This window comes from Mustela erminea, chromosome 1, assembly GCF_009829155.1.
Source record: "Mustela erminea isolate mMusErm1 chromosome 1, mMusErm1.Pri, whole genome shotgun sequence".
Lineage (NCBI taxonomy): Eukaryota > Metazoa > Chordata > Mammalia > Carnivora > Mustelidae > Mustela > Mustela erminea.
Window position 1 is genome coordinate 112871157 of NC_045614.1, and position 25606 is coordinate 112896762.

The window sequence follows — 25606 nt, forward strand, 5'->3', positions numbered from 1 at the left end:
GTGAAGGCAATTGCCATGGCTAGATTGTTCAAGAACATTAGAGTCACTACATCCCAATACCTAACCCAGCATCAGCACATGGCGGCCATTCAAGAACGTATTCTGAAAGCTGTGTTCTCCGCAGGGTCCCAGGATAAGAGAAACTTTCTTATACAAATCCTTCTCAAGATCTGTGACCCAGCCCCCACCCCCACTATCAAAAAAGCATAGGCCACGCTCAAATAGAATGTGTGGACTTCAGTTTTAAGCTTTTATTTTATGGAGTCAGAGGGAAATATTCAACTCATCTGCTTTTTAAATTGTGAACAGTTTCATAAAATGGCCATTCCTAGTAGAGACGAAAGACGGTTTTGTTTGACTTTCTCTATGGCAGGGAAAAGGGAATGGGAGCAGAAAAAAGCATGTGGAAGGGAAGAGAAGACTAGAATCATGGGACATGACCACAGCTCAGCCCTTTGTGGTACTCTCACTAGGTTCTATAAGGGCCCTCATTGTATCTATGGGGGGAAACTCAGAGGTGTTCAGTTAGGCATTGATAGCTAATAGATGGGTCTGTCATGACTCAACTCTCTGACTTCAGAAGCCAAGCTATTAATCACGTTGAAAAGTAGAAAACAGAGAGAAGTTAGAAGAACTATGTTTAGGCAAGATAAATTATTGCCAAAGCTTGGTTTCAGAAGTACCTACCAAGTACTTGTTTTACCTTTGCTGGGGGTTTGCAATTAGATTTCTCTTCGATATTCACATGGAACAATTTTGATATTTAACACAGAGAGCATACTCTCTTATACTGATGTTAGTAAGGTCTTTCCTAAGAAGGTCAATTTCTTAACCAGTGGTCCCTTTTCATATCTTATCATTCCGAAAGAACTAGTAAGACACATATTTTACAGCGTAACATTATAAAAGCAAATTAACAGTATTATAAAAACTTGAGAAATAGAGAAAAAAATAATTCACCACCCTAACTCAAAAAGGCTTGGCATACTTGCTTCAATTTTTTACTTGAAAAAGCTCTGTGCTACTCTTGAAACTTTGACTCCCATTTCTTTTCTCTTCCCAAAACATCATACACATTTTTCATCTGATTGCACAGATTACATCACCCTCATTTTAAAATGGCAGCATATAGTCTATTAATTGGCTATTAACTATAGTTGACTCTGGTTGTCTTGTTCCATAAAGTCTCTGCAAACAGTGGATCGGATTAGTGGATGCTCAACCACACAGCTCCTTGGAGAAATACACGGGTAGGTTTCTAGTCACTACATTTTCATCAGCTGATCAATACATAACCTTGTTTTATGTGGGTTTCTATTTGAAGACACCTTACTTGATGCATTGTTGATTCATTAATGCTGAATTCATGGTCACCAGCACAGTAGCTCAAGCCTCAACGAAGCACGCTTTCTCTGCAAGGCACATCACAGCCTTCTTGCACCAGGAATACTAGGCAATATTTCAGCACTATGCTTGGGGCTATTTTATTTTATTTTTAAAAATTTTATTTACTTATTTGACACAGAGAGAGAGAGAGAGAGTACACAAGCAGGGGGAGCAGCAGAGGAAGAGAGAGAAACAGGACTCAATCCCAGGATCCCAGGATCATGACCTGAGTCGAAGGCAGACGTTTACCCAACTGGGCCACTCCAGCACACCCCATAAAACTGACTTTGAGAAGGCACTTGTTCACAGTATGAACGTTGAAACATGAAGGGAGAGAGTGTCACCTTGCTCCATCTGAACTGGGATATGTATTTCCGGCAACTCAAATTTTTCTCTGTTCTGCATAAATCTGTCTCTGAATGACTGTAAAAGCATCACAGGTATTGATTTGGGGGGTGAGAAATAAATTTTAGTGAGTAGGTGAATTAACAAATACACAATCTGCAAATAGCGAGTATCGACCATATTTTTCTATTTTTCCATTAAAATAATTCTGTGATTAAATCTTTAGGCCTAAAACTTCCTCCTCTTTTAGCAGTATTTCCTTGGGAAAATTTCAGTTTTGGCAAAGCCCACTTAATGCAGTTCTTGCAATGGCTCATGTTGAGATTCTTCAGATTGCCACTACTTACAAAGTGTGATCCAAGGACTAGGGACATCAGCATCACCTGGGCACGCATTAGAAATGCTGACAAAAATCACCCAAGACTAAGTGAATCAGAATCTGGGTTTTGTTTTTGTTTTTTAAAATTTTATTTATTTGACAGAGAGAGATCAGAAATAGGCAGAGAGGCAAGCGGGGGATCTCCCAGAACCCGGAGATCATGACCTGAGCTGAAGGCAGAGGCTTAACCCACTGAGCCACCCAGGCACCCCCAGAATCTGGTTTTTAACAAAATTCCAGGTGATTCCCATGCACATGGGGAGTGTGACAAGCTCTACTATAAACCAAGGATTCTCACACTTCAGTTTGCATCAGCATCGCCTAGCCAGCTTGTTAAGACACAGCTGCCTGGGCACCCCCATCCCCAGCATTTCTGATTCAGAACATCCGGGGAATGGCCTGAGAATCTGCATTTCTAACAAGTTCCCAGGTGACGATGATGGTCTGATCTAGGACCACACTTTGAGAACCACCCTGTAAGCCGCTTCCAGGGTAGATCTCTTCCCGGGTTTAAGCTTGCATCTTTTTTGCTGGGAGCGGGAGAAGGGAGGAAAATAATTGATGCATAGCTCATCAAAAGAAATCCACACCAGGTTTTGTGGAGGCGAGCTAGCTAGCCAGGATGGTTAGACCTAGTCACAGCTGGTAGGGGGAGGCCAATATGGCTGGTCAACTTCTCAGTTGAAATAAAGGGGAAAAAATTGTTTTTGTTGTTTCCTCTTGTTATTTAGGCACACTTTGTACAAAAGCTAACATTAAAGTACCTGAAAAAAAAAATCTTACTGAGTAGTTTTTCACAAACTATACTTTAGGAATTACATACAAAATAGGATGATCTGAAAAATTCGCTTGGTAAAAAGTGTCAAAGAATTTTTTTTTTTTTTTTTTTACTTTTTCAGTTTCCTGTGATAATATACAGCTGTGGAAGGATAGGTCCCCAAACCAGGCCCGCAAGCTTAGTTTCTGGGTCTTTGGCAAATCCTTAACTGCAACCACCCAGGAATAACGCAGAAGAGATTTCTCTTGGAAGATGGAAGCCCTGAAACTACAGTTTCCTCATCCTGAGCCTTCAGGCCAATCCCCAAACATAACTGTTCTCCAGCATAAAGACATCTCTGGGTACAAGACATATGCATCTCAGGTAAATAACAATTACTGTTTCAAATTACTCTTGAGCTTGGCGAAGCTTTTAATGAAGTATAGTCCGTCTCCTGGACTCCCTTGGAGTGACTCCTTCTTCCTTACCCTAGGGACCCTTTTGCTTTGCATTAATAATAAGTTTCTCTTGGTCATTCCTTTTCACCTTCCAGACTCGGTTCAAGGCTTTTTAGAATCCAGGTGGCTGGATGGTTCTTTGGTTTTTAAAACCATCCCACAGCCTTTTAAATAGCAGGAAAAAGACGGACAGCCATTTGTAAGACCATCTGGGGCAAAAGCATTTGACTCTAACAAAAGCCAGTATCAAAGGTGTTAAGATTCAGTTAAAGGAAGCCCTTATCATGTAGATAACCTTGGGATCAAAGGAGAGCCGGTGATGCGAAGTGAGTTCTATTTCCGAGCGTTATGATCTTTTCTCCAAACAGGGCTTCTGCCCTAACAGAAAATACAAAGGATTATGTGATTGTTTCTCTTTCTCAAAGAATCAACTCTGGTCTCCAGGTCTCTGAGACTACTTAAAGGTTAGATTCGAGCCTGGCTTTGATCATTAACATAAGCAGCGTAAAGCAAATGTTCAGTTATTTTTGATTAGACAAACAGATGGAAGGGGTTCTGTTCAAAAATGGCCAGAAACAGGAGGAGGAAGATGGGGGTGGGTGGGCGGGGAGGAGAACCTGGCAAAGGAGTACAATTACAATTTCTTTTCACATTGGCTCTGAGCCCTGGCAGCTGCGGTATCAGGTGGGTATTTCCCAGGAGTTTCTCTGCTTAGCAAAGATTTAAAATGAGTCTGTACTTTTCAGCCTAGAGAGTAGTGACCGAAAATATCCAAAGGTATGTTGCATGTGTTTCTTCTTAGGTACATATGTATTTGAATTTGTTATGTGAGAGGAAATAATTGGTGCGTAATTAGTAAAATGCTTAATCTCTCTTTAATCAAAAGATTATCTTCCCTGGAAAAAGCAGTCACGGTTTTGTATTGTGGTGGGCTTGATCTCCCTAGTCTCAATTATCCATGGTTATCCGCGCCTGCGGATAGCCTAATGTGTCCCATTAGAGGCAGGCAGGACAGCTACCACAAATGTAGGCACAGCGCCTCAGGGGTAATAAGAAGCCTCGGTGGGCTTATTTTGCAAATTGAGCCCTCTTTAGTAATAGCAACTGTGACAGCCCTTTTTAGGACTCGAAATGAGTCTTTTTTTTTTTTTTTTTTCTTTTCAGTCTGGCTCCCGATCCATTCTCTTTGATTTAAGATAGAAGCTGCTCTCCTGGCTGCCACCTGCCCATGGTAAACCATCAGTCCAACCACAGGCTCCCTGGGCTCTGCCTCCCCCACCCCCTCCTTCTTTTTCCTCCTCCCCGCACCTCCCCCCCTTCTTTTTTCTATCACCTTTCTCCAGTCCTTTATCTTTGACTATTTCCTAAGCCCTTCACCATCAATCAACTCATTCTTCTACTTCTCTGGCCTTTTGGGGATCCAGAGTTGCACTAAAATGTCCTCCTAGTACTGCTGAATTCAACTATTACCTTAGCCCAGGAATTTGGTACAAATCAGCGGATTGAAGACAATTACCGTTTGTCAGTGGGAAGTCCTACATTTTCTCCTCTAATTTTTAAACAACTAAAATTGTACAGTTACTAACCTTCTCTGTAATACACGAGTGCTTTTTGCACTCATCTTTTTGCAAGATGGTTTTACCACACGGCTCCACATACAAGGTATTGTTACTAAATGGAAGCCACTATCTGAAATTATAGCTGTTAGGCCTAGACATGAGACAGCTCTCCTTGACTATTATACAAATAAAAAAGAATACAAGAAAAATTCTAGACTGATGAAATGAACCTAAGATGGGAAGGATGTTTTCTGTTTTGTAATTTTTACAATTTATCTTTTTCCTGGGCAAAAATCTGCAAACTCAAGACACCAATCCATCAAGCAACTTGTTATTTGGAGAAGTCTGGGAAGAATAATTCTCAAAACGTAGCAACTCTCATACAAAATAACAAAATCTTATTTTTTCACAAAAATCTTATTTTTTTTTCAAAGACTGGTTGTACCATTTATGAATTTAGTGGTTCTCATTTTCTTATTTACTATAGTCTTTCACTCTTCATCTTGCTTCAGCTGATTTAAAGAATGACAGGAGGTATTGAGAGATGGTCAAAAGGAGCCAATATGATTTCAATTTGCAGGACTCAGTCCTAGGACCCTGGAATCATGATCTGAGCCAAAGGCAGATGTTTAACTGAATGAGCCACCCAAGCGCCCTGAATTTTGCTTCTTAACAGCACTAACAGAAGTCAGATAAAGAAAGGCTGTAACACATAACCAAACTAAGGTTATTAAATTATCTGTTGCCGTATTTCCTATTAGCCCACATCACCAGTCTAAATGGAAGCTCTCTCTTGACCACAAAGAATAATGGCCAAGACAAGTGACATTTATATGGGCATGCCCAAAGGTGGCAGGGTCAGATCTCATTAGGATCTTATTTCCTGCTTATGATGAAGTCCGTGGGCAGATCCCAAAGTGACTTAACCTTTCTGTGTCTCACCCATCTGAAACACTTAAGACATTTTCCCCTCCTCCTCAGCTGTAGCAATATCCCATGGGGGCTAAACTGGTAGAAAAGTACTATGAAAGAACTGGAGTAAAGGCAGATTTTAACCAGATTGTCTTATGAGTTGTCACTCATCTTCTCCATGTTGGTAATAATGAGATGCCAAGAAAGGTTACGATGTTATAGAAAGGACATTTGAGATCACTAAAAAAATGTCTTCATCTCATATTTTGAAATGAAAGCTGACGACAAATTTTAAAAAGTCAAGAGAACTGTCTTGCCACGGATGACCTGATACTGCTACATAGGTACTTACTGACTTAATCCGAAGCCTTTTCCATTGTGTCTTTGTGTCTTATAAGGCAGGCAAACAGAAAGTACATTGATTTTATCCATTTTAATATAAGAAATCTTTAGGTTGATGAAAGAAGGTAGGTATATGGTTGCAAAAAAGAACCTCATTATTAAAACCTCTACATGCAAGGGCTCAATTCATCATCTGTTCAAGGTGGTGCACGAGAACCTTCTGCTGAAGTGTAATAAGCAAAAGCTATTTAAGCCATCACTGGTGGTTCTTCCCCTGATTCATCTGACAACTAGAACACATCCTCCTCATTGGCTATCACTCACCATGCAGTAATTTTCAGTGTGATGTTCTGAAAGGACATCCCCTCAGCCCTCACACCGCCCCCCACCCCCCACAACTACCCACATACTCAGATGGATTGATCCTAACAGGGCAGCAAGCAAAATTTAGAAAAGTTTCCCAAGTACCACCTCTGCTCTGGCCTCTGCCCAGCAGAAAAATCACTAATCCCCCCAAAATGGTTCTCCTATAACAAACAAATGTAGACAAAAAAGCCAGACACAGGCTATAAAGTGATGAACAAACAGTGAATACTAAATATTCACTTTGAGTTTTAGTCTTAGAGCAGTTCTCTTTGTATACCCATTGTGCCTGACTTGGTCAACCACTTGGTTTGATATTTCCTTAGTTTCTCTGAATCTGAATCTCTCTGACTCTATATCCACAAATAAAGCATACATTGAAAAAGTCCCTTTTAGAAATGTTAATGTATTTTAATTAAATTATTTTTTTAAGTAGGCTCCACATCCAGCATGGGGCTTGAACTCATGACCTAAGACCAATAGCCACATGCTCTACTGACTGAACCAACAAGGTGCTCTGAAGAAGTCCCTTTTTGACTTTACCCCACTCCCAGCACACTTTATTCCTCTTCCACCTTTACACTTCTCTTTAAAATTTATCACTGCCTAAACCCAATTTACTTTATTTGTCTTCCCAATATAATAAGGCCCCAAGCGAGCAAGAATTTTTTTTTCACTGCTATGTAAATGTTCAATATTTGTTGATTAAAAGAATGCCAACACTTCAACACCTGTTAGTTCTATTTGATTTATTTTCTTTCCCATCTCTCCACCATTCCTTTCAATTATTCTCTCAACCCTAGTATACTGCTCCTTTGTCCTCTTGGGATTTTTCCTGCTGCCTCTATCTACATAGAGCATAGCCAGCATGGGCTCCATGATTAACTGTCACATGATAATCTTCATTTACACATACCCTCTTATCTTCTACCACACCTGCTGTACCAACACTTAACCCTATATTACTCCCCACCATCCAACTTGTCTTACTCCATTGTCCTTTCCAGAACATTGCAAGAGAAGACCTTAGACCATTGCCAAACCTCAGACCCTTGCTAGACCAAATCAATAACAAGTGAAGGTAGATCTCAATGTTCAAAAGCCATGGTATACAGAAGAAAGAGAATGGGGTGGAGAATTAGACCTGGATTTCAGAATTGGGTATCATATGCACCACCTGGTGTCTTTGGCTGAGTCATCAACATTTTGAGCCTCTTTTCTCATCATGGGAGTAGTAGTACCTCGAGGTACTTCATACATCGAGGATTATATTTTAAATGAAATAATGTATGTGAAAGCTCCCAGATTTCTAGGCATGGAGAAGTTGCTTAATAAGTGTCAGCTCCTTCTCTTCCTTTAATGTATCTCACTAACCTCTTTGAAAATGCCTAACTCTTACTCAGCAAGAAAATCCATGCTCTCTAGTATGAATCTTAATTTTCCTCTTTTCTCTCCTTTCCATTTAGAATTCTGTGTCTTCTTGACTTTTCTTGATTCAGAAGTAGTGTCCCTCTTCTTTTTAAAACTAACCCTCTATCCATGCAAATAGTTTTCACTCTGGATGTACAGTAGAATCATCTGGGAGCTTTTAAAAAATGCAGATGTCTGGGCCCCACCACAGGCCAATTGAATATGACTCTCTGGAGGCAGGAGCATGGTATCAGTATTTTTTTAAGTTTCCTGGTAGGGTGCCAAGACAATTCAATGGGAGAGAGAACAGTCTTTTCAACAAATATTGCTGGAACTGGATATCCTCATTCAAAAGAATGCAGTTGAACACTTCCTTATACCATGCACAAAAATTAACTCAAAATGGATCACAGACATGACTGTAAGAGCTAAAACTGTAAAACCCTTTAAAAAATAGGGATAAATCTTCATAACCTTGGGTCAGGCAAAGTCTTCTTGGATAGGACACTAAGAGCACAACAACAACAAAAGTGAAGAAACTGAATTTCTTTTTTTTTTTTTTAAAGATTTTATTTATTTATTTGTCATAGAGAGAGAAGCGAGAGCAAGCACAGGCAGACAGAGTGGCAGGCAGAGGCAGAGGGAGAAGCAGGCTCTCTGTCAAGCAAGAAGCCCGATGCGGGACTCGATCCTAGGACGCTGGGATCATGACCCGAGCCGAAGGCAGCTGCTTAACCAACTGAGCCACCCAGGCATCCCAAGAAACTGAATTTCATCAAAATTTTTAAAAAGGGGCACAGCAAACAATACCACCAAGAAAGTAAAAAGACAGCTCATAGAATGAAAGAAAATATTTGCAAACCATATATCTGATAAAGAACATATCAAAGACTCTCAAACTCAATAGCAAAAAAAGAAATAACTAACTTTTTAAATGGGCAAAGGATCTGAATAGACATTTCTCCAAAGAAGAAATACAGAGAGCCAATAAGCACATAACAAGATGATCAACATCATTAACCATTAGGGGAATGCATACGAAAACCACAAGGAGATAGCACTTCAAATTCACTAAGATACTCTTATCAAAATTAGAGATATAATGAAGTGTTGCCAAGGTTGTAGAGACTGAAAGCCTTATATGAGGCTTATACTGGTGGGAATGTAAGATGGTGCAACTGCTTTGTAAAACAGTTTGGCAGTTCCTGAAAAATGTGAAACATACAGTTATCATAGGACCCAGCAATACCACTGGTAGGTATATGCTCAAGAGAAATGAAAACACGCGCTCACACAAAAACCTGTATGCAAATGTTCACAGCATTATTCAGAACATCCAAAAAGGAGAAACAACCCAAATGTCCATCAACTGATGGATGGATCAGTAAAACACGGTATATCTGTACAATGGAATATTATTCCACAAAAAAAGGAATGAAGCCCTGATATATGCTGTAATATGAAGAACTCTGAAAACCTTATCCAAGTGAAAGAAGCTAGTCATGAAAGCCTGTATGTTACATGATTTCATTAATATGAAATGATGAGAATAGGCAAATCTCTGTATAAAGAATAAAGGTTAGTGGTTGCCTACAGCTGGGGGGCTAAGGGGAAATGAGGAGTGACTGCCAATGTGTATGGGTTTCTTTTTCTTTTTTTTTTCTTACAGTGATGAAAATATCTTAAAATTGGTTGCAGTGATGGTAGAACAACTCTATGAACATTACTAAAAACCACTGAAAAAGAGAAAGTTCCCCAAGTAATTCCAATCTTGATCACCCTATATGTGTATGGTATCTCCCCTTCTAGATTCCTTAGGAGGAAATATGGCATCTTCTAAATCTTTCTCTCCTCCTATATATATTTTTTTTTTAAGATTTTTATTTATTTATTTGACAGAGATCACAAGCAGGCAGAGAGGCAGGCAGAGAGAGAGAGAGGAGGAAGCAGGCTCCCTGTTGGCAGAGAGTCCGATGCGGGGCTCGATCCCAGGACCCTGAGATCATGACCTGAGCCGAAGGCAGAGGCTTTAACCCACTGAGCCACCCAGGCGCCCCTCCTCCTATATTCTTAAGGAATAACCAACCAACACAGAGCAGGAGGGTATTATCTCTTAAATGACTCTTTTGTTTGTTTGTTTGTTTGTTTTTTAAAGTAAAGCAGTGTTCTTGGGAAATGCTTTTTATTTTAGTCAAAATTATAAGGGTCAGACTGCCACCTGGCAGCATTGGTCATCTTGGCCATCTTGATTCACTTGAGCTCCACAAGCAATTAATTCAGTTATAGCCGAGCGAGAGAGGGTAGGTAGACAGTGCAAACCAAACTGACTGGTTCTGCCATCCAAAGTACTGTTGTTCCGGCCTCTACCAGTGGATATGGCCTCTGGTCCTTTAGGAACCATGCTTTTGACAGTTCCCCAGGAGAGGGCTCTGGCTTGACTGACTTTGTTTACTAAATAAATTAATTCCTACTTCTGGAGTAGCTTCAATTTTGAAACAGAAAGGCATCTATTGACAGTCACTGATACACAGGATTTTATTGTTTGATATTAAACAATTAAGAGTTATTGTGTTTTTTTTCCCTACAAGTACACTATACAGGAAAATAAATATAATCTAGAATACAGCCACTAGGAGTGGAGAGAGAGGGAGATTCTGTATCTACTCTGTGCCTTAAAGGGATAGTTTTTACTTTAATAAAATGCAAAGTACAGACTGTATTTCTTTCATGGAAATAAAGCCCTCTTGCCAAAATGTATAGAAAAGACAGCGTTTGATGAACATTTCTTGAGCTTAATTATATAAACACATTTTTTAAAAAGAAAAAAATCTAAGAATTCAGTCTTTTGATCCAGCAACGATCTGGACTTCAGTAATTTGGAGTAACTTTGCAATTGCTACTTTCAGCAAAGTCTGAAGGTACACAGAAGAACGATGAAAGAAGTCTAGATGCTTACAAATACAGGGAAATTGTGTCATTTGCTCAACCCAGCCTATTAAAAAAAATTGCACAATATGAAACCATAGTTATCTGAGTAGAGGACAAAGATCTGATTTAGAATGAGGCATAAGTTCTCCCTTCTCTGGTGAGTTCAGATGCACTCAGAAAAACAAAACGAATAAGGGCAATGCCAAGATGAGAAACAAAAGAAAACTCCAAATTCTCAGGTAATTCTAAATGAGTTTACAGTGGGAAGAGTCACTAATAATCTTCAAAACAGGTCATGAGAGCTCCAGTTCAGAAGCCCTATTTCATGAGAAAAGATGATAATAGGAAAAATCTCAAAACTAAGTATTGATTAGACAAAGTAAACACGAGAATGCTGGATGATAAGAAATTAACAGACATTTTGCTTTCCCTCTCACTGGAGACAACAAGCAGGTAGATGCTGCCAACTAGAATATAATTTGCTCCAAGTGAGGGAGGTGGAAAATGCTATTAGGTTATCTGGGTTGAGGAGCTGCCCTGGGGCAGGACATGTCACAGGGTCCCATCCCTCTTCTTTATGATTCCAACTTTCACCAGAATATAATCCAGAATCTTGGAAAATAAATTCGATCACAAATACTAACTTTCTGTTAAACCTCCAAGCAAAAGTATCAAACCAACTTAATACTTGGAACATATCAGAACTTTCCCATGTTTGCCAAGCACAGCAGAATAAACTATTTTCAGCTGGAAGTTCATCTTCAGAAAACACTCATGTGCATCTCAATGCAATATAATTATGGAATGTATTACGAAACCACTTCTTAATTTTCATTCGGGGATTTTTGCAGATCAGAATTTAAGGATCATTCTCCTTTTGCCTCTGGTGCAGGCTTTTAAGTTTTGAAAATATAAATAAAATGCACAGATTGACAGAAAGAGCCCTAAAGATGTATAAATACACCCCTGTGAGTCCCATAATAAAAGCTTTGGAGGGGGGAAAAAATGGTCGGACAAGTATTTATCTTCCCCAAATTGCAAGCTCGAGACCCTGACTGGTACACAATTACGAAACAAAGGGGAGGTGAAGGGTGACACACAACAGAAAGGGCGGCAGAAAGGAAGACCAGAGCTCGGCAGGCTAGAACCTGCTCTGTCTCGCTGACCCAGCTTCCCCCGGCACCTTTCTGGTACCAGCTGGGGGCTTTGCCTCTCACGCGACCCGCATCCTCTTCTCCGAGAAATGAATCTCCCTTTAAGGAAAGCCAAGCCCGCATCCAGAGGTAACGTGCAGAACCGTAAATGAAAAATGTCCACGTCTAGCAAGCAAGCAGACCAGCAAAGGGAAAACCAGCTGTCAGTTTGGGAGGCTCGGAGCTCTAACTGGGTTTCAGATTACTCTTTGCCCCTGTCTTCCGCTCTTTCTCATCCAGTCTCCCTCAATAATATCAGCTTTCTAATCAACTCAAATCTCAAATACCTTCTCCATCTGTCCTTGTGCTAGAAATGCTGATGAAACAGAAAAAAAAAAAAAAAAAAGAGTGTGATACTCACAACAATGAAGAATTCCTACACATGCCGTTCCATTTTCTTGCTTTAAAAAGGTGGAAGGTTAATTTAAAAAGCCTTGCAGAATCAGAAAAATAAGGGGGAGGGGGATTCCACCCACACAATCCTCCAGCCCACCGCAAAGAAGCCCAAAGGCTTGCTGACGTCACAGATTCATGAATGGATGTAAATTGGGCTGGTTTAGGATTCCGCACAGACTTCTCTGTGGTGTGTGCCATGAAAAAGAAGGGGAGGGTCCAGAGCAGGCCGGACCAATAGGCTTCAGGCACTCATGGCCTGCCTTCTTTTAGGAGGAATCTGGTCACAGAATAAACAGAGCCCGCCAATCAGGCGTCTGCCACTGCCTTAAGACAGACTGGCAGCTTGAGGGGGTGCGGGGAGGGGGGGGGGTGGAGTGTGTGTGTGTGTGTGTGTGTGTGATAGTCGTGAAAACGTTGTATTACTATTGAATGAGAAAATCAAAATAGAATTTTGGTGGAATCAGGGCTACCAAAAATGCATATAGAAGAATCACTCTTTTATTCATTAGAGCTGTTTTCTTTACTCCTTTCTTGCTGTTCAGCAAACGTGCTGCTCTGATGTGATAAAAAACAAATCAAAGTCAGGGAAAGAGTTCCTAAAACTAGTGATGAGTAAGAAATGTAGCCCTGCTCACCAAGCCTCGTAAAAGAAAAACAGTAGGGAAATATTAATGGGAATAGTGGTTAAGAAATATATATATATATGAGACAATATTACATAAATGTAATTTTTTTAAAGAATAATGTCATTTGCTCACCTTTGTGATGCATCAAAGTGGGTGTGGAAGAGCAATGCTGCATTTAAATAAGGTAGGTAAATATTTCCTCATTAAGACACAGCTCCAAAACAGCTCTTAATGATTCTTAGACCAAATTTTTTTAAAAATAAGATGCCTTACTATATTAAAACAGCTATATTAAATTCACCCAAGAGCTCATGACATTTAAAACTCTCTAATTAAGAAATATTTTACCAGCTTTATTGAGATATTAAAAAATGCACGTATGTAATTTGTACAACTGGAAGAGGTCAGAGTCATGCAAATACCCACAACACCATCACCATAGTCAAGGCAGTAGACATAATCAGAGGGTTTTCTTGTGTTCCTTTGTAGGTTTTTTGGTTTGTTTTTATGGTAAAACTACCTCACATGAGATCTACCCTCTTAGCAAATTTTGAAGGGCACAATATAAGACCACATTGTTAACTATAGGCACAAAGCTGTGGAGCAGATTGCTAGACTTACTCATTTAGTAAAACTGAAACATTACACCCATGGAATAACAACTCCTATTTCCCTCCCCCCTCATCTCTGGCAACCCCTATTGTATTCTCTGCTTCTACGATTTTGACTCTTTTTGATATCTCATAGAAGTGGAATCATACAGTATTTGTCTTTTTATGACTGGCCTATTTCCCTTGGCCTAATGTCCTTCAGGTTCATCCACATTTTCCCAAATGACAGAATTTCCTTTTTTAAGGCTGAATAATATTCCATCATAAGTATACACCACATTTTCTTTATCTGTTCATCTGCTGATGGACACTTGGGTTATTTCCATATGCTAGTCATTGTGAATAGTGCTGTAGTGGACATGGGAGTGCAGGTATCTCTTGGAGATCCTGATTTCAGTTCTTTGGGGCATATGCCCAGAAGTGGGGTTGCTGAATCATATGATAGTTCTATTTTTAATTTTATGAGGAATCTCCATACTGTTTTCCACAGTTGCTATACCATTTTACATTCCCACCAACAGGGTACAGGGTTCTAAATTCTCCAAATTTTGCCAACATATGTTATCCTTTTCTAAATAGTAGCCATCCTAAGAGGTATGAGGTGATAACTCACTGAGGTTTCACGTTGTATTTCTCTGACAATTAATGATGTTGGGCACCTTTTCCTATGCCTATTGGTCATTTGTATGTCTTCTTTGAAGAAACGTCTATTCAAGTCCTTTGCCCATTCTTTTTTTTTTCTTTTTTAAGATTTTATTAATTTATTTGACAGAGAGAGATCACAAGTAGGCAGAGAGGCAAGAGGGGGGGAAGCAGGCTCCCCGCTGAGCAGAGAGCCCGAAGTGGGGTCCCATCCCAGGACCTGGGATCATGACCTGAGCCAAAGGCAGAGGCTTAACCCACTGAGCCACCCAGGTGCCCCAAGTCCTTTGCCCATTCTTGACATTGGTTTTAGCAATAATTTCTTGAGATGACACAAAAGCAAAGGCAACAAAAGCAAAAATAGACTATATCAAACTAAGAAGCTTTAATCAACAGAATGAAAAGGCAACCTACAGAATAGGAGAAAATATTTGTAAAACACATATCCGATAATTTCCAAAATATAGAAGGGACTCCTAAAACATGATATCACAATAAATAAATCATGACATTTCTTTACTCTTTATTTTAAAAATGTTAGAAGTTACACAAAAGTGGAGATTAATATAATCCACTGCCCCTAGACCCCATCATTTCACTTCATGATTACCAATACTAAATAGCAATACTAAAACTGATCACAACTTTTTGGAATTTGGGAAATCCTTGATGCTGGAACAACAGTAGCTAATAAAAGGCCTCTGTTATGAGGTGTCCAGTGACCAAGAACATTCTGAACAGAGATCTTCCTCTGTTTCTTAGTCAGACTATTTGTACAGCTAAAAGGAGAGTGGTTGCCTGTTTCTGTGTGGCTATGGAGGATTGAAGCCTGACACTAGTGAGTACTGTACCCTGTTTAGCTCATTTGGAAAAACAAAATGCAACAAGACCCTCCAGGACTATTTTACACACAGCAAAGATGTTCAGGGCACTGTTCTATGTACTCAAACAATAGAATATCATTGGCAAGTAACATATCCAGCAAATTTCTCTAAACGAGCTTACTGTGGAGTATCACTATGGAATAGATGGACCACTAGTATTGCTCAAGACAAGTACAGGACTGGTATAGTCCTAGTAGCCCTGAGGGTACCACACTGGCTTATATCAATACGTCCATGGACCGAGATTATTTTAGAACCCATAAATGGAAAGGAATTAAGAATATACATCTCTGTTTCTTTTGACAACAATCAAAACTAACCAGGATACACTAAAAGAATCAGATTTTTTAGAAAATAATCTTTTTTTCCCCAAAAGCTGGTCAACAAGATGTTCAACTCTGTTATGGAAGCCAACGATTTGTTATAAGATTTGACAGCAACACCATCACTCAACTAGTCTACCAGGGAGGAGGGTAGTCTCTGGTGTAATTCAAAAACACAGCCTATAAGTGGTTCTAAACACAGCCACCTAAGAAGTTGGCTTTATATGTAATCTGGCAAATAAAAATGAGCTGGCTATATGGACTTGCTATTTTAGTAAGATGAACTTGGTCAGGGTTAACATACTTCCCTAGACCACAGAAATACCCACAGAGCCAACAACAATTTCTCCTGTTGAATATCATGGGAAATCTTTGGGAAGATAAGTTATCTCCTCCAAATTACAGAAACTGTAGAGGTAATTCTTGGAGGAAGCCATTGTTGTTTTGGGAACAGAAGGAAGGTAGGGAGAGGGGGCCATGAGAAATGTACATTTAAGAGCAGCACTGCCCAAAATTTCCTGCAATGATGGAAGTATTCTATAATTCACACTAATACAGTAGCCCCATGTGATGGTTTAGCATTTAAAATATGGCTACTGTGATTGAGGATCTGAATTTTAAATTATATTTTAGTTCATTTAAATGTCATTTTATTTTTATTATGTTCAGTTAGCCACCATATAGTACATCTAAATTTTAAAATAAATATTCACATGTGGCTCGCTAGCCACCATATAGTACATCTAAATTTTAAAATAAATATTCACATGTGGCTCGCTAGTGGCTACTGTATAGGACACAGCAACTCTAGAGTTATCAAGCAAAGTCCCATCATCAGAATTAATTTTTTATTTTAGCATGTGGGCATGCCAAGTGTGGAGGACTACAAAGTCATTATCAAGGTGAGTAAGCACTTTTAAGAATCAAATTAAACTCTTCAAATCTCAGTAATGACTGGAAGATTACTCTGGTCCTGCTTCTCAAGAAGATATTCAAATTTCATTATTAGAAGACAACCTAAGAATAGAAATTAAGGTATAATTATTCTGCTAATAAAAAGTATGAGCTAGTCTAGGATTGTTTTTAAAGAAAAATTGTGGTTTTTTTTTTAAGGAAAATTACTCATTTAAGCCAGAATCTAAGAGAAGATCAAAGTATAATGATCTGATGACAATTTCTGTCAGAAATACCACAAAAAAGGATAATGACCTCGAGGCTAATGCATGAAGATTCAGATTTCTTCCACAGGTACCAATGTGTAGTAGTTAAAAGCTAGTAGAGAGATGTGGGTTCAAATCCTGACCCTGCCACTTACTAGTTTTGTAAGTTAAGGTAAACTGGAGTTTCTGTGTTCTCATTCTTTAAATGGGAAAAGTAAGAGGCCATGCCTATTATGTGAAAGTTAATACATGAGAAGACTAGCACAGAATCTGTAATATAAAAGATACTCAGCAAATGATACTAGTAGCTATTTGTTTTATTGTTGTTATTCAAATACCATGGGCCATTCTATTCTCAGCAAGGGAAATTTCAACAACTGTGCAGATCCAGGGATTAAAAACCACAGAGAAAAACACATGTTTATTTTGCTTATAATAAACTTCAACAGATCTCTTGTAGGAAATTCTTTAAAAATATGTACTAGGGACACATTTTCCAAAGAAAAGCTCATCCAAATCATTTTCCTTTGGGAGACTGGGCAATACTCTTTGAGGGACTGCACCCGAGGAGGAGGGAACCTTCAGGAGGTTAAGCCAGGTGACCAAAAACTCAGTTCATAGGAAAAAAAAAAAGCTAAAATTTTTCAAGAAAACCTGTAGTTTATATACAATCATTTGAACTGATACGGAAAACAACCTACTAGGTGGGAACACTGGCTGAAATTCTTTACTTTCATATCAGAATGTTAACTCTAACTTTCCCTGTTTTCAGAGCATATGGTTTGATAGCGTGGATAGCAGTGTCAATTTTAAATATTCAAATTTCAATATTCAAAGACTGCAGCAAACTATTACTTCCATTTTGTTGTTGTTGCTGCTGTCTAGCTGCCATTAAATGCCTAGCTGAGAAAGCGATTTTTAAGCAACATCTAAGGGAAAAATAAATTATTTTAAGTATCATGAAAATGTGGGTGCCTGGGTGGCTCAGTCAGTTAAGGATCACTAAAATTTGTCCTTGTACCAAAGGAGATAGATGGATTATCAGAAAGCTACCTCTTACCTAAAATATCATTAACCTAGTGCCCCTTAGCAGAATCATTGTCACAGCTTTCATGTTATGCCTTGCTTTTATCAAGAATTATCATAAGGAACAGCAATATTGTTTCTGTGTTGTCCATTACCTTGCATGATGTCTCATATACCAGCAATTCACACAAAGAATTCATTTTAGAACTTAATACCAGGGAAAAATTTTCTGTTCTTGAAAAATTATTAGGCACCCACATTTTCAATAACAACAATGTGATTATATTTACATTTTTATTATATTTCCATTATATTATATTTCCAATTTTTTTTTGTTCCTGCCGGTGGGAAGCTCAAAGCCAACTTTAGGCTCAAATATGTCTATCATTCTATATATCTATATCTATTTTAGCTTTTGTCATTAGCAAAACCTCCTCCCTGCTTTGGGTTTGATTTCCCTTTTATTAACCTTATTGTACATATATTTCATGGTAAGGACTACAAATCCTTTTTGAAACAAACTATAAATAAAAAATGTACACTAAACACTTACCTATTAACCTTTAAAAAGATGAGAGTCTCATGTCCATAAATTCTACAATCATCTTTATGATAAAAGATAACCCTAAAGGTACACATCATTATAGCAAACTTTGGAAGATATTTTGAGTTAAATGGATTTGAAGTCTTTAATATTTCTCATCAAAGTATAATAAAACATCTAGTCAGCTGGAGAAAAGCAATTGCTTAGAGATTTTATGTGCTATTTGGAATAAATCTTAAGAGCTTAATGAAGTTTTAATGTATTATCCCTATCAAAAGGATGACTGCAAACGAAGGATGTAAGAAATCTTCTCTGATTAATAATGAAGATGCAGTGAAATAAATCAAAAGAAAATGGATTTCTCAATTAATAAAATATTTAGCATCCCTGAAATACACCATTCCATAATATACGAATTCTGGCAAGGTACCATAAACCTAACCTTTGTGGGCCTAAAAATAGTATCTTGAGTTTATAAAGGCACTTTCCATATTGAAAGAGTAAAAGGGAAATTTATATGTTACTTCACACATCCACAGAGACTTGGTGCTACTTCTGAGAGGCCAGGTAAACTATCTAACTTCTGTTCTTCTGAACCTGTTTTAATTTCCACCCTTCTTAGCTTGATACGGGTTGGCATTTCCACTTTAGCTACATAGTGCAAGCAAGAGAACTGAAGAGCAAAACATAGGAATAGCAGACATCTGCCATTTTGTTTTTAGTCTGCTCCTGCATCTTCTGCATTGAGAACACTGTCTCTCCAGCACTCTCAGTCCAAGTAGTTCAGAGGGGGCCGCAGCCTCCTGAAGCTAGGGCTCCAGGAATGAACACATGGCACAGAGCCCACCATGCCTTTTGTGCTCAAATATCTTCCTTATATAAGTGTGTTCTTTTCACATACAGGATACCTAAATTCCAGAAACAATGACTAGGAACAAATCTGGTCATAGACATTCTTTATAAACAATCCTGTACTTCGCTTTACGATTTACAAAGTACTTTAAAATAGGGTAGATATTCGTCCTGTTTCATATGTGAGAAAATTAAAGTTCAGGAAGACTGGCTCATCTAATCTAATCTAGCTCTATCTAACCTCTGTAACCTACTGACTCTACTTTTTTTTTTTTTTAAAGGTTTTATTTATTTATTTGACAGACAGAGATCACAAGTAGGCAGAGAGGCAGGCAGAGAGAGATGAGGAAGCATCCTCCCTGCTAAGCAGAGAGCCCTATGCGGGGCTCTATCCCAGGACCCTAGGATCATGACCTGAGCCGAAGGCAGAGGCTTTAACCCACTGAGCTACTCAGGCGCCCCCCTACTTTTAAATTCTATCCATTACCCCTTGTCCCTCCCCCATTAAAGACCCGTTTACAATCATTCAATGACTAAAAATTAAAAGTGAACTAAAAAAATTGTTTCAGAGTTTCATGCAAAGATGAAAAAGCCAGTTCTTAGTCTCAAGGACATTTGGTGAGATGACCCCTACACAAATTGGTGAAAGTACTAAATCAGTGGGGTACACAGGGATGTTTTACTTGAGTTTGGAGAACAACACTAGAAGGAAGTTAAATGACATTTGGGGGTGAGAATAGTCTTGCTTGCATGGGACTGTCCTACATACTGCAAAATGTTTAGCACTCTCCATGCCTATACCAGCACCAGTCTTTGTCACAGCTTAAAAAAAAAAATGCCCCCCATGTTTGTCTCCCTAAGCACTAGGGGATTGAAACTGTCCTACTTTGAGATCTACACAAGCTGTAGAATGGTGCTCTCTGCTGCCCTCTGCTGACATACAGAGGTAAGATCAAAGCTCTTAACAGAAAAAGGCCTGTCCTGTCCTTTGGAGAAAAATGTCCCAAGAGCAAAGAAGGTGCATGGTGTTGAGGCTCTGTGCGGGCCCTGGGAATGTGGGGGTGAGGCTGAATAAAGGCTCGGAGCCATTCCTCCTGGTCTAGACTATAGCCAATATTTACCGTTTACTTGTCTTTGGCAAGTTGACATGTTTGTAAAGGGAATAAAGGCTTGTCCTTATACAAACACACCCTGTCCTTATGCTGTAGTTTGCCCAGGGCTTGAACTAGGTCTTCTCTTTCTGATACAATGATTATTTGGGGCTGGGTGGTTACAGCCGGTTATAAAAAGGAGGCAAACTGGAACTGGGCCTCCAAGGGGAAGGATTTGGGGAAACTGGGTATGAGAGAATAAGGATAGTTGTTCAAAGATAGTTTTTATCAGGATGTCTGGGTGGCTCAGTTATGATCCCAGGGTCCTGGGATCAAGTCCGCCATCAGGCTCCTCACTCAGCGGGGAGCCTACTTCTCCCTCTGCCTGCTGCTCCCCCTGCTTATGCTCTCTCTCTGACAAGTCAATAAAGAAAAATCTTGAAAGAAAAAAAAGACAGCTCATGTGAAATGTAAAGCTGATAAGGCACATACTAGTATTTTTATTCCAAGACAAGACTGTATGTGTACAAGAGCAGTAGCTATGGAACTGGAAGTCAGAGTGGATAACATGTCAACATGGAATCAAAACTGGCCTGTTTTAAAAGGAGCCTTACGCGACTCTCCGTAAATAGGCTCACACTATACAGATTCACAATCAGCACCACAGCCCGCTGTTTATTATGAACACCAAGGAAGGGAACAGAGAGCACAGAACCCAAAACCATTTCAGCAAAGTATGTGTTTTAAAGTTTACTTGTAACTAGAATGATATGTGATGTCTAGGGAATACACTTTATACCAAATGCTGAAGCCACACTGGAAAGCTCTTGGTTTTCCCTTACATGTAATCATGCTACCCCCAAACAGGGTAATACCACCTTTACTACTAGTAGCAAAAGATAGTAGCTGCTACTAGTAGCAACCTGCTCTCAATCACTCAATCTATCTATCTACCTATATCTATGCACATTTTAAGAATATTACTTCCTCATAGGTTCCGAATTATTCTCCTCAACTAGACAGAATTAAAAGTTTTACATGTAACGTTCATGAAATAAGCAATAAATAGATAGACCAGGGTATTGGTGGGGGCGGGATGAACATAGTGGTTACTTAATGGCCTGAAAGATCAATATATAAATCAAATATCCACATTTTTGTTGAATGCCATCTATGTTCAAGACACCTTGACATGTGGGGGGGTGTATTTATAGGGATAAATCACAGATCCCGATCTCAACCTATTTCATTAAATAAGATAGAAGCACAATCAGCAGCAAAATAAAACATTGCTACTGTGCCTTAAAATCATAACAGAATGTGGAGTCTATTCTTTTTGGGTATAGAGACTTTACCCCATTCCCACTCTTAACGTTTTCGGTGGGTGCATGTTGTGCTGCTGAAGACTTTCTTCTCCTGGCTGTAGATGCGACCACACAACTGAGTTCTAGCCAGTGGGGTGAGTGGAAGTGAAGTGGGTAACTTCCAGGTGTTCTTATCTAGAAAGCTAAGCTGCTGGTGCTGGATGCTCTTCCTTCCCGTGCTGAGTCAGCTTTTACCGTGCAGATGGCCATACCCCCAGGCAATAGCGGAGCAACAAGACCATTAACTTAGGGCTTTGAATGTTCCAGTGGATCAGAGTCCTCTATCTGTACAGAAATACCTGCCTACTTGAGGATTGTTAATGAAGGCCTTAGAAATAACAGTCTTCCTTTTCTAAGCCATCAAATTTTGTTGAGACTCTCACTGCTGTTTAGCCTGTATCCCAAGTCATGTATTTTGTTCCCTAGTGCTATATGGTTATTTCCTAAATAAGACAAAGAAGAAATGATTGTTCCAGACATCTGAAGAAGAAATACTGACTCGGAGGATCAAGGACCTGGGAGAAACTTTAAAAGACAAATCTACTCTGTCTCCTTTTTTTTTTTTTTTTAAACATATGAAGAAATTGAGGTTCTGAAATTTGTCCATAGTCTTGGAATTTGTGCCAGAGCCAGGAAATGATCCCAGGTCTCCTGAGTGTTTTGTAGTACATCATCTTGTCTGTGTGTAAGATCACAGGGACCACAGTTGCTCCTTCTTTCTTTTCTTGACACAGTTAAGACTCACTCAGTACTCCTGGGACATAGAATACTGTCCTTAGTTCTAAAGGAAAGCCAGCAAGAATTTTTAAAAGACACGCATTTTGTCTCAAAGGTATCTGAAATCCAGCACAAGAGAAGATTCTAGGATAACTAGATGGTACTACTAAAACAAGGACAAAGAAACAAGAACATAGACCCAAACAATTAGTCGGCGATTCAACAAGCTCTAAGTGGAAATAGTCATACAAGTATTATAGAAGCCGTTTGCTCCTGATAACAAGTCTTTTGAAATTCAGAAAATATGACTAAAGAATACTTGAATCAATTCTTAAATGCTTTATTGAAACCTAATTAAACATGCCAGGGCCTGAAAATATATTTTTGATTTTTACAAAATTTCTTTTTTCCCTTAGCCAGGAAGTTTTAATGCTTTACTCTTATAAAAATCTTCCCAAAGCCTTTAGCCCAGGCATCTCTTCTATGTTGGCTAGTCAACAACAGCCATTCTTTACCTCTGTGGGAAGCTATACTCTCACTGAGGAGGAAGAGTTAATGCATATGCCATTATAGGCACACAGTCTGCTCCAGAGCATGTGAAGAAAGGGGGAAGTTTGGGGGAGATATGAAAGGAAAGAATGCAAGGAGGGGGTTGCTCTGAGGTAGTTAATTAACTTCATTTAGTCATTCATAAGAACTTGCTCTACCCTCAAGCTGAGATCTGGTGATGAATACATAGTCCCTATCCTGAAGAACTTTACAGTCTAGAACTGGAAACTCTCCTTTCTTATTACACGTTCACATAGAGAGTTTGAGCTGGGATGGAACTGAAGGTGAAAGAATGCTTCCTCTCCACCTCTCTCCCCCCAAAAACACACCTTCATCTTTGGAGTTGGAAAAACCACTCCTAACCACCTTCACTTTGTTCCTGCATCCTATTCTGTTCTTTTTCATTCCGAGGCAGTCTTCAGACCAATTTACAGTTCCATATTTTTTTTACAGTGTCTAGTTGAGAATAATCTGGTCTCTCTGCCATCATAATCATCATTAGCTTTCAACTAGCCATAACAAACAAGTGTTCCTGTTTCCCCACAAAATCCACAACCACAGGGCCTCTTAGAGCCACCCCCCCTGGCCTAGGGAACATGACATCCGCCTGTCACTGTAGTCTGGAAACAAAAGAGGAGTGTTCCCCAGTCCCCTGTTGAGTTGTTGGTTGCCCCTGTCATGAAAGGATCACAGACGATGCTTGTTCAACTTCAGGGAGTGTATTAAGATCTAAAGAAAATTATTACCAATACTCTTGAAACATGTATTGGCCCCGAACTTTTAAATTAGCAAAGCGAAGCCCCACTGAAGACACCCGTAATGAAGGAGTGGCCTAAAAAGGCCACATTTTCTTAGCATGTATTTTTAGTGTATTAAATGACTCAGAGCTCTGTATTAAATGGCCATCGTTCAAAAGGCCACTCCTCTGGAAAAGAGGCTGGTGTCTTCAAGTTACTCACTATAAATATAAGACAAGGTGTGTGAGGGGAGCATATGACCCAGAAAAAAAGACACTAAAACACAGTGTATCTTTTTCAATACTGCAACATTTGAAAAATAAAATGCATTTTCTAAGGAAGCGTGTTTGTTGGGAGCTTCTTAGGTAGGCTGTGAAATACTCAAAGACTTCATGCTGAATGTATGCTCTGAGTAGCTTTCATCACGAAGCTCTTCAAATTTAGGACGAGTTCCTTTTTACTGTCCTGCATAAAGTCCTGATTACATCTTGAAGCCAATGAAAGCATGTTTTCTGCTGCTGCCACCTACTGCAAACTTGAAAAATATGCTTGAAAATTTTTAAAGACAAAATGCAGTCTATTCATAAAGAATAACTTACAAGTCAGACAAGTAGACTGAGATCAATGTCATCATGTTTTACTTTTAATGAAGCTATAATTATTCCAAGAACTTGAATGATGATCAGTACGTTAACATCGCATGAAGAGGGCAAATAAGCTAAGAACATGCCACAGCTTGACCAATGTGTTTCTCTGGTCTACCTTATGCACAAAAACTAGTTTATCTTTTCTGTTGAGAAAAAGCCAATTCAGAGCTACTGGAAAATGGAAGTAGAAAATACACAAGAGTTTGAACAACTCTTGAGTTCAAAAATGATCAAGGTAGATAAACACACAAATGAAGTGGGAGAAGGAGGAAAAGGTTCATGACCAGGCAATTTACAGAAACAGAGATGCAATGACCAGTGAGAAAAATATGTAAATTCAGTATTAAAGAACTGCAAATTAAAATAAAATGAGATACTAGATTCTCCTTGCAAAGAGGCTAAAATTGCTTTTTTACACGTGGTAATATACTATCTTAGAAAAGGTGTGGGGAAATAGACTTTTTTTTTTTCCTTGAGTATAGTTGACACACAATGTTACATTAGTTTTAGGTGTACAACATTGTGATTGGACAACTCTATACATTATGTTCTGCTCACAAGAGTGAGCATACACTCTCATACACCTCTGGTGGTTAAATAATTGTTACAACTTTTTTGAAATGTAATTATTGGACAAGAGGTTATCAGTAGGCTTAAATTATAAATACCTTTTGATCCAAAATTCAACTTTAAGGGATTTATTCTAAACAAGTAACCAGAAATTTGCGAAAAGGGTCTAGCTATAAAGATTTCATGAAGTGGGGCACCTGGGTGGCTCAGTGGGTTAAAGCCTCTGCCTTCAGCTCAGGTAATGATCCCAGGGTCCTGGGATGGAGCCCCGCATCCACTCTCTGCTCAGCAGGGAGCCTGCTTCCTCCTCTCTCTCTCTGCCTGCCTCTCTTCCTACTTTGTGATCTCTGTGAAATAAATAAACAAAATCTTTAAAAAAAAAAAAAAGATTTCATGAAGTGTGGGAAAAAAAAAGGAACATGCTAATAGGTACTATGTAATCCTATATATACATGTGTAGGATAGTCACACATACACACACACACCCCTAGAAGACTATACACATAATATTAACCATGGTTATCTCTATATGTAGATGTAGGGATGATTTTATTTTTTTCCCTTTTAATCTAAATTTCTACATTATCTATGAAGTACAAATATATTCCTTTTGGGAAAAAATAAAGTTTTAAAAGCTGCTCATACGTGTTCATTGTTTTTTTAACTTATCTAATTTTTTTTATTTAAATAAAAATTGGGTTTTATTGTTATCTAAATTATTTTAACTTAAAAAAAAACTTGTTATAGTTTTCCCACTGTAATTTAATTTAATTTAATCTTAAGATTTTACTTACTTATTTGAGAGAGTGAGAGCAAGAGCACAAGCAGGGGGTGG

The 25606-nt window shown here is 38.9% G+C and overlaps 1 protein-coding gene across 9 annotated transcripts in view; it reads right to left on the reverse strand.

Annotated features, from left to right (window-relative positions):
• MAP3K13 (mitogen-activated protein kinase kinase kinase 13) overlaps positions 1 to 25606 on the reverse strand; it is a 168626-nt gene that overhangs the window by 84909 nt on the left and 58111 nt on the right. For 3 of the 9 annotated variants that reach the window (XM_032338406.1, XM_032338455.1, XM_032338441.1), the window contains exon 1: positions 12394 to 12708. The exons of 5 other annotated variants lie outside the window; for them this stretch is intronic. The gene's annotated coding sequence lies outside the window, so the exon portion shown is untranslated. One more of the 9 variants, XM_032338476.1, reaches the window with a different exon arrangement.